This window comes from Hesperophylax consimilis, chromosome 25 (genome assembly GCF_061612785.1).
Source record: "Hesperophylax consimilis isolate HC1 chromosome 25, BYU_Hcon_1.0, whole genome shotgun sequence".
Classification (NCBI taxonomy): domain Eukaryota; kingdom Metazoa; phylum Arthropoda; class Insecta; order Trichoptera; family Limnephilidae; genus Hesperophylax; species Hesperophylax consimilis.
Genome location: NC_142860.1, coordinates 15,645,745 through 15,656,264, shown reverse-complemented (window position 1 = coordinate 15,656,264; position 10,520 = coordinate 15,645,745).

Here is a 10,520-nt window from a genome sequence, read left to right as displayed (position 1 = left end):
GACATTAAAACTACCAACCAAACTAACTAACTAACTAACTAACTAACCATCACGCCGTTTCCCCGCAGGGGTAGGCAGAGAGGACGGACCGCCAAACAACTCGGTCTTGGCACACACTCCTTGCCTCATTCACATTCATACATCGTCTCATACATACTCTTCTATTATTCTGACTCTTGACATGGCCCGACTCGAGTATCTGATTCACTTGATCGTGCCATGTCTTCCTCGGGCGTCCCCGACTTCTGCTACCATTCACATTTGCATCATATATCCTCCTTACACTCCTATCTTCCCTCATTCGCTCTACATGCCCAAACCATCTAAGCGTCCCTTTCTTAATCTTACTCATTACGCTTACATCAGCCTTGCACTCTTTGCGGATCTCCACATTCCTCACACGATCAAACATGCTTTTACCACACATACGCCTCAGGGATCTCATTTCAACAGCATTTAATCTACTTTCATCCTTTGCCAGTTCCATGCCTCACTTCCATACATCAAGGTAGGTACCAGCACTCCGTTGTGGACTGCTAACTTCGCTTCTTTGGACATTTTTTTGTTAGCGCCTACGGCGTTTAGTCCTCCACTAACGGAATTACCTGCATTTACCCTTCTTTCAATATCTCTGTCAGCCTTCCCATCTCTCGTAAACATACTTCCTAAATACACAAACTCATCCACCTGCTCCAAGTATTCCCCATTCGCAATTATATTGCACACTATTTTCGTACTCTCTCTTTCAAACACCATTACTTTAGACTTACTTACATTCATCATTAACTCATTCTTCATGCATACTTCGTTCATCCTAGACACGAGATACTGTAGATCATCTATACTATTAGCAATCAGCACCGCATCATCATCATACAACAGGCAACATACTTTCAAATTATTCAAATTCGCGCCCAATCCCACCTCTTTCAATTCTTGCATACAATTATCCATGTATAGATTGAATAACCACGGTGACATTACGCAGCCTTGTTTAACACCTTTTGTGATATCAAACCACCCCGTAAAACCACCGTTTACCCTAACACATGCAACGCTTCCCTCATACAGAGACGCAATTGCCTGAGTCAGATTCGTATTCACTCCATACTTGGACAACAACTTCCATAGATTTTTCCTGTCGACTCGGTCGTATGCTTTTTGTAAATCTACAAAGGCACAGAAAAGTTTCTGGTTTTTTGAGAGAAACTTCTCAGTGAGCATACGCAATAAGAAGATCTGGTCCATGCACCCCCTTCCACTCATAAAAGCACCTTGCACATCCCATATTTTATCCTTTGTTTCCTTTCTTACTCTTTCAATCAAAATTCTACCATACAGCTTGCCAACTGAACTTAGCAGGCCTCAACTTAGCTTAGTAGCCCTATGATTCCCACATTCCATACGTGACCCTTTACCTTTGTATAATGGCATGATCACAGCCCTTCTCCAATCTAAAAGCGTGTAATTTTCCTTTAAACGTTGGTTAAAAAGATTGCACAACCATGTGAGAATTATACGGCTACCTCTTTTAAAATATTCAGCAGCAATATTGTCGAACCTGACAGTCTTACCATTCTTCAAACATTTAATCGAGCTTTCTATCTCATCCATGCTTATTTCGGTAACATTCACTCCATCGTCATTCATATCTGATTCGCCGCCGGAATGTACACCACTGTACGCCACTGTACGCCACTGTCACTCACTTCGCTTTCGAAGACTTTCTCGAAATAATTCATCCATCTCTCTTTTATTTTTTCCTCATTCGTCAACATTTTTCCATCTTTCGATTTTATCACTTTCATGCTTCTGTTTTCTGGGCCACTCCGGGACCTTTTGACTTCTTTCCAAAACCACTTAATTTTTTCTTGGAAATGGTTTGTCATTGTCATTCCTTTTTCCTCTTCCAGGCGTTTCTTTCGTTCTTTCACTCCAACTCTTACTTTTTTCTTACATTCCTTATATACTTCTTTCGCTCGATACTTCTCTTCGCTGGAAGCACTGCCAGCCGCAATCAGACATAACCATGATTTTTTCTTCTCTGAGACCAGTGCTTTAATTTCATCATCCCACTATGCATCACTTTTCTTCCTACCTTGCGTACTTATTCCACAAACCTCCCTAGCAGATTCCCAAAGACACAATTTTATATGGTTCCATGTTTTGTCTAAGCTTAGACCATCCATTTACTACGCATTCAATCTTATCTCTGCACAATTCACATACTTACTTTTTACATTACCGTGTTGCAGTTTTTCTATTTTGACTCTTGTTGGAGTTAGTACCGTTTTCACTTTAGAGCGCCAACCGCTAAAGAGGTTTACGCTTGACATTACAAATGAAAGTGGTCAGTTTCGACCTCAGCACCTCTGAAAACTTTTGTGTCCTCGGTAACAGCTCTCAACCCAGAGTCAATTACTACAAAATCAATAATTGACCTCTCATTTCCTCTTTCCCACCTATATTGGTGGATACCTTTATGATCGAAGAAAGTATTCGACACAAACAGGTTCCTCTCTAAACATACTTCAAGTATTCTGTTCCCGTTGTCATTCGTTCTTTTATCCCCAAACATACCTAAGACCGAATCAAATCCGTCACGTCTAATTCCCACCCACCCATTCAAATCGCCTGCCATTATAATCCTTTCATTCATATTTTTTTGTCTCATTAAATCATTCACACCAGTCCAAAAATCATCTTTCACTTCGTCGCTTTCAGAATTAACAGGGGCGTAGCAAATAACAAGAAACACCCTTGTCAAACCGATTTTAAATCTGATCCACATTATTCTCGGACTTACACATTCATACTGCAACATACATTCAATCATTCTGGGAGACAGTAGCGCTGCAACACCTTGACAAGTCCTCTCCGTATCTGGTCTCCCAGACCAAATGACGAGCCTATCATTATGCTGCATTGTACCGCTACCTTTCCTCATACTCTCTGTTATACAAAGTACGTCCAAAAATTTGCTCACCATAGTATCACACAGTTCGTTCATCTTTCTTTCCATTCCTCCTCTAATGTTCCATGTACCAATTCGACATTGATCACGTTCCGTCCTCCTCTTTGCGCCACCGAAGGGTTGGCGATGTGATGGATAGCGAACCTCATCGACATCTTTGTCGGCCATTCCTTTCCAAGTACTACTTAAACATCTTACTTATACAACTTATCATATCGTTACACACATAAAACAAATAATACATATTTATACGCTTAATATAACATTTAACTTAAACAAATAACCTACCACTAAAAATAGATATTTTATCACTGTATAATTGTTTTAAAACACTCCGTAGACAGCAAACCAAAGAGCGCGGGTTCAGTCCGATTCATCCTTCATTTCCGATGTCATTATTCCACGCGCGGAAGGGCACGAGCTGTTGGGAGCGGAGGTTGCGGCAGGGGTTGCATGAGTCGCCAAATGACTCTTTTCTTGTGCGGGTTAAGGGTAGATTCCGAGAAACGATGATTCTGTGGCCTAAGCAATGTCATATGGCCCACACACATGGCCCACATTCTATAACGGCACTGTATAAGCACTGTATGCGTCGGACAGCCGGGTTCGCAGTATTGGTGCGGGTGGACGAGGGGCAAGGGGCAAGGGCCGAAGGGATGATCACATCTGGTGAATGTTCAAAGCACTGGTCTCGTATTATAGGCACAGGAATTCACACATCTAAGGATTAACAATATTATTTGTCACCTTTTTTTAAAGTCGTTATACGTCCACACTGGTCACAGTAAAATTAGTTTTTAGTACACTTGAGCAACTTAAATACAGTACGGAACATTTATTGACACTTTTAAGGGCGGAATATATGAAATTTTCCTTGTAATTGTCGAAGAAAGACGAGACCGACCAAAACGAGTCAGGCTGCTCCGAGAGCCCGACGGCAGTTTTCCAAACATCCTTAAAATAAATAGTCGCCATAAAAGGGCGCCATGTGTGTCATCTGATTGACATCACAGAAAGAGTAGATATAACATAATTTAAGATGACTCCTCATTACGTGTCGACTGAAGATTCACCCATCAGTCCTTCCCAGGAATCTCTTCTTCCGTTGCTTGTCCTCCATAAATAAACAACTCACTTGTCCGCTGAGCACTGCTTGCTTCCAGTTGCCGGCCGATGGCACTTCTCTTTCCTTTCACACTAGCGGCTACACTCTCGCTAAAGCAAGGGGCTCGAGTCAACATCCAGTATAAATAAATATTATAGCTTTTATATTTTTTCTTTTCGGTATTTTTTAAAATTGACTTTTGTTGCATTCACTTTTTTGACAAATTTAGGTACACAATAGTATAATTATGGATTCCAAAGTGAAATGAATTTCTATCGGCAACCCAATCTTGTCAACCAACTGTGTTTTTTGTGATCCACAGAAAGCAAAGCTTAGATTTTCAAACGGTCTGTTTAATCTACTGGTCTGTTTCATTCTGCCAAGTGCACTGGAGTGATAAAATATATTGTTTAACGTAGAGAAAATCTCAGGAGTAGCAAAGGAAGAGTGCACTAGGAGAATAATTCCAAAGGCGATGAAGTGCAGGTAGGGGGAAATGGGGACAGTTGTACCAATTTGACTTTTACCTTTCTTCGCGTCTTGAAAACTGAACAAAAATAGAAAAAAAAACAGGTTAAGTAGAACAAACAAGAAAAACCAAAAAAGGAAACAGACAGTGATATACACATGAGCTCAAAACCAATGTAGGAATTTACAAAAAGGTACTTACCCACTAATAAATTGGTAAAAATAGATTATGCTCGATTTCAAATAGAGGAAAAAGAAAAGGAGAAAAAAGGAAGCAAGACAGGACCAACATGCAAGACAGAAATTTAATACGTATTTTCGTTTTTATATGTATTTAAAAATATTTTTTAAAGAATTAATTTGAATTTTTTTATACATATCTGGAAGAGAGTGTGAAGGTAATATGGTTAGAAGATTATATCCCATATTTTGTAGTGTGTATTAGAGAAATGCGGATTTTATTGTTGTTACGAGTATTGCTTTTATGGATGTCTTAATTATAGAGTACCTTGATGTAAGTGTGGCTTGATTGTTGGGTAATTTGAAGGATGGTGCTCGTAATTTCATGTTTGAGAAGGACTGCGATTGGAAGGATACCGGATACTGAATAGATTTTCTTGATAAGTGTGTCCCATAGAAAACTAATACCATTTCTGAGAGCTCGGTTTTGGATAACCTGCAATTCAGTTTCTTTGTGACAAAGCCTCAGAAACAGCAGAGATAGGAGAGGTGCATAATACACCGAAGTTAGTTAATGAATGGGTAATCTTTGAACCTAAAGCTATAGAGTTCTTTTAATACCCCTCTTTTTTATGTCGTTAAAATATATTAGGAACAGCAACGGCCCAAGAATTGATCCCATTTACGGTACCTACTGTTAGGTACCTATTATTATCTTAGGTTTAGTATATTAGGTAAAGTTTTTTTTTGTATGTATGTTATTAGTATTAGTATTAGTATATACAATTTTATAGAGATTAATTAAAAATATGCTTATTTGTCCAAATGTCGTTTTGTTTGTAGGTTTGTGGAATGTAAATTCTTGTTGCCAAACAAAATAAACATGCAACAACTGCACTTATTTAGTTACCTGCGTGAACTAACACTAACAAATGAGCCAAATCCCAATTTGATAGGACCGACATTTATTGCGCATATTAACTGTTGTAATGTCTTTCAATTTCAGATAAATGCGTATACTCGTATATCCATTTCTGTGCCAACAAAATGCATTATCATCGACAACTAGTCTATCTGCCGAGTTTTGGCTCAATTGGATGTCGGGTAGTTCATACATACTTTCAAGAAAACGAAAGTGAATTTCAAATAGATGTTATAAAAAAGGTAAAATATTTTAGTCTCCAAAAACAATAATATGAGAAAAATACACAAGCTTATCCTCACGGTTTGAGAACTAAAAATGCCCCTAGCTAAAATCATGTCACTAGGAAAGAAACCGTCAAAAATACTGGCACAGATCTGACGTCTGTTCGATGCCGCTCTCCTCGGGCTTCTGAAGAATTAATAGAATTCAATACAATGTTTCACTCAAACAATTATTACGTAAGCGCCAGTGAATTTTATTTTTTTGTGAATAATTTAAAAAAAAACGGAAAAAAATTAATCAAGTCAAGTGGTAGCAAATAAACATTGCCATAAAACAGTATTTTTTTAAAGTTGTTTCTTATACGAGTTCATAGTAAACTCCTGAAAAAGAAATCTTTTTAGTAGTTTACGCTTACATTTTTCATCAAGTAATTAACAATTTTATTGTAATTCTGATCAAGCCAAGCGATAGAACAAGCTTTAATGTATCCATAGTATATTTTTGGTGTTGATAAACTATACCGATTTGTAGTAAAAATTAATCTAAATAGTGATTTCACTTATAGCTTCATCTTAAGCTATTCCTTTTTTCATCCCGAAACCAAACATTATAATATTTTTGTAACGGCGACCCATATGAAACGTGAAGAAACATGCACTTGTACAACGCCCATAAAGGTAGAACACACACTGGTTCTACTCACGCTATGCCATGTATTGATTGTAATAAGTCCAGATATCTTAATGCGTTTTTTACTTGGCGTACGTTGAGCCAGTATGTTTGTACCTTTAGATTATTGAAACACGGTGAAGCCAAGTGGTTATAAATAAAGAAATAAAACGCAAAAAATTGAACAAGTTTTTATTCAAATAAACAATGTAGTAATAACCCGTCAAATCCAAAAATTTTACTGTTTTTCGACAGAAATATCAAAATATAGGCATCCCAATATCTTCTCGTCGGTTCTTTTAGCCAACAATCCGGATCCAGTCAATGTATACGTTGAGTAGGTAAATGTTATAGTATATACTCCCTCCGCAAAGGCGTTTATGGGAACGTCTTTGGTGTCTGCTACCATGTTGTCGATATAATATTCACCCTGGAATAGACAAAAGACACAGTAACCAGTATTTCTCTTAACGGATAATATCCCGACAGTATGTATCAAAGTAATTGCTCTTCCATTAACCATTACTATTTATCTTATTAAATTTTTCTTCAAGTCAGTTACTTGACTTCGATTTTCAAAGAGTTTAAAAAGTGATGTTTGTAATTACAGATCGATATGTATTCAATCCACCATACTTAAGCTCTTTTAAAGCCTATTGGGCAAATTAATTACAAAAATAAAATCTGTAATATCACCCCACCAGTTTGGATTTATGCCAGGTACTCTTTTCAATTTAGTTTCTCGATGAAAAAGTTATAACTATTTATTGCAAAGAAAAAGAGCTATAAAAAACATACACCTTAATATCTTATTTGTAAATTAGAAAATTGCCTGGCTAAATAAAATGCCTATCTTAGTGGTAGACAAAAAATGTTAAAATGAAATCTCTGCATTCAGAAAAAAATATTGCATAAATTGGAGTCCCACAGGGTTCACACCTTGGTCTAGTATCGTTTATCTTATTTATAAAAGATATCACAAAAACATTTCTTGGTGTATTTATCTTCTTTTTTACAAATGACCTCAAAATTTTTTAAATTTTTCAAAATATTATCACTGTAAGATTTTATTCTTCAAGATTATTTCAACATATTGTTAATTTGATGGAATTAAATAAGACTTTTCTTGGGTATCTTATAATATCAAACAATATTATAAGATACCCTTTTTTTTCAATAAAAACTCCAGTAATTTTTAATTAAAATATTGAAATTATCAATGAATAAATCAATGCTCTTGAGATATTAACACAAATTAAAGACCTTGGCATCAATTCTAAATCAATTTTTTCTTTTGTTAACCACATAGCGGAAATCTCTAACAAGGGTTTATAAATATTTAGATTTAGACCTAGTTAAACTATAAATTCAAAAATATTAAATTTATTTAACTGTTATATTTTGCCTTTGTTAGAAGTCAACTTGAGTACAGTTCTCCCATCTGGAACCCACCTTTCAGTATTCATGTACAAGCATTGAGAGAATACAAAATAAATTCTTACGTTCTCTAAGTTTTAAAATGATATTCTAGCAATTATGTTGATCTAAAACACACTTTTAAATTAAAAGAATATGCTTAAATTTTCTGACATAATGATTAAAACTGACTCCTTTATATAATTCTAAATGTATGTTATGCAACACACATAAGCGCAATTACAGTGCGAACTCCCCAGTACAAAGGTTTCACACTATGGGAAACCATTACTTAGGTGATGTAGATATATTTAATATTAACTTTGCGAATTTTGTGGATACCGTAAAAAACTTATTTCAACACTATTCCTAAATGGAAGTTATATTTTTGTAAACCAGTCAAATCGCTGTATTTTTTAATTTATATTCTCGTTATTTTTAATTTTCTTTCTTGCATATATTATTTTTTAATGTAATTTTATTTTTATTATTTCTTTCTTATGTTTCAAAACTGTCATTAAAATTGTACCACCTACACGTAAAAGCCCTCTGGGCGTTAAATAAATAAATAAAAAAATAAATAATAAATAAATGATGCATTTGATAGTCCAGAATTGCTTGTATCGATAAACCAAGTCGGGACTTATTTCATTGCAGAAATCTGGTACTATTTATCGACACAAAAACAGATAAACTGTTAAATAACTGCCGTTTAAAGACAATTATTTTGTAATTTATCTAAAGGTTAGGTTTTATAAAAAAAATAATACAAAATCATTAAATTGACTAACGCTTGAAATTCGTTTGATTGTTATGAAAAGTGGTTTAAAATGTTACTTAAATTTGGAAATTTTACGAATATTCATTTAAAGTTCAATACTCTAAAAACATGGTTTATATATATTTATATATACAGGGTGTATCGGCACTAACCCGACAAACTTTAACCAGCTATTCCTTAGCACATTTGGAGTAAAAAATGTTATGTGCACTTTGCTGTCCGGTAACGTTTTTTTTTAATAAAAAATTAATTAAACATATTTTCACCACATGTCACCACTGTTTTATCCTTTGTCAAAATTTGAAAGCAACATCGCAACTCTCGCGTGTTGCTGCGAACGAAGCCCGTATTACATAATCCAGTACCAGAAAAGAAATATTTTATTTAACAATAATGATTATTCACATTTTTCGTATGCGAATCACTGATTGTCTTCTTGTATTGTACACATCAGTTTTATTTTTGTATCTAAATTGTTTCACCTCTGGAATGCTTTGGTTTCACCTCTTACGCGTTTCACGTATTAAATAGTCTAATTTTGAAACTAAGAAACTAATTAGTAGATTTCCTGAATTTATAATCGAAGTCCAATAATTCTGAGCACTTTTAAAAACAATTTTCCTCACTTAGGTACTTATCAATAATAATAATTGGATTATTTGAACAGCGCCGTTGTTTTTTAAATCACCGTAAGTGCTCTGTCAAAATGTTACTTGCTAGGCTATCCTACAACGTATATTTTTTAATAAATTTAGTTATTTACAACTTCGCGGAATGTGATTTATGAATATTATTGCTTATGTTAAAAGCCTTCCAGAATTACCGGAATATAACGAGCAGCTTGACACACTTAAGTTTATTTCCACTAATTTGAAGGTACAAAGAATGTATAGTTTTAAAAACAATCCCGATGAATCAAAAAACGGTTCATATAAAACTGCTGCGCAACACACTGAGACAAAGGAAAGCACTCACACAAACGTCATGACTGCATTGGATTGACCACCTGCAAATGAATGCTGCCAGATTGCTAATTTATTTAAACAATAATTATTAAATTTTATTTAAAATATCGCAATTTTTTTAAAAAATCGACAATAAATTACAACTATAATTTAAAAAAAATATTCTTAACCCCACGCTTTTTCGTAATTGATTAATTAATTCAGAATTTAAACGTTGCTTGAAATGACTAGCCGTATTTGGTGACCAGATCTGAATATCCAGGTTCAGAATTTAAACGTTGCTTGAAATGACTAGCCGTATTTGGTGACCAGATCTGAATATCCAGGTTTAGAATTTAAACGTTGCTTGAAATGACTAGCCGTATTTGGTGACCAGATCTGAATATCCAGGTTCAGAATTTAAACGTTGCTTGAAATGACTAGCCGTATTTGGTGACCAGATCTGAATATCCAGGTTTAGAATTTAAACGTTGCTTGAAATGACTAGCCGTATTTGGTGACCAGATCTGAATATCCAGGTTCAGAATTTAAACGTTGCTTGAAATGACTAGCCGTATTTGGTGACCAGATCTGAATATCCAGGTTTAGAATTTAAACGTTACTTGAAATGACTAGCCGTATTTGGTGACCAGATCTGAATATCCAGGTTCAGAATTTAAACGTTGCTTGAAATGACTAGCCGTATTTGGTGACCAGATCTGAATATCCAGGTTTAGAATTTAAACGTTGCTTGAAATGACTAGCCGTATTTGGTGACCAGATCTGAATATCCAGGTACTTCCTCACCTTCCACTCCTTCCCTTAGCCATAAAACT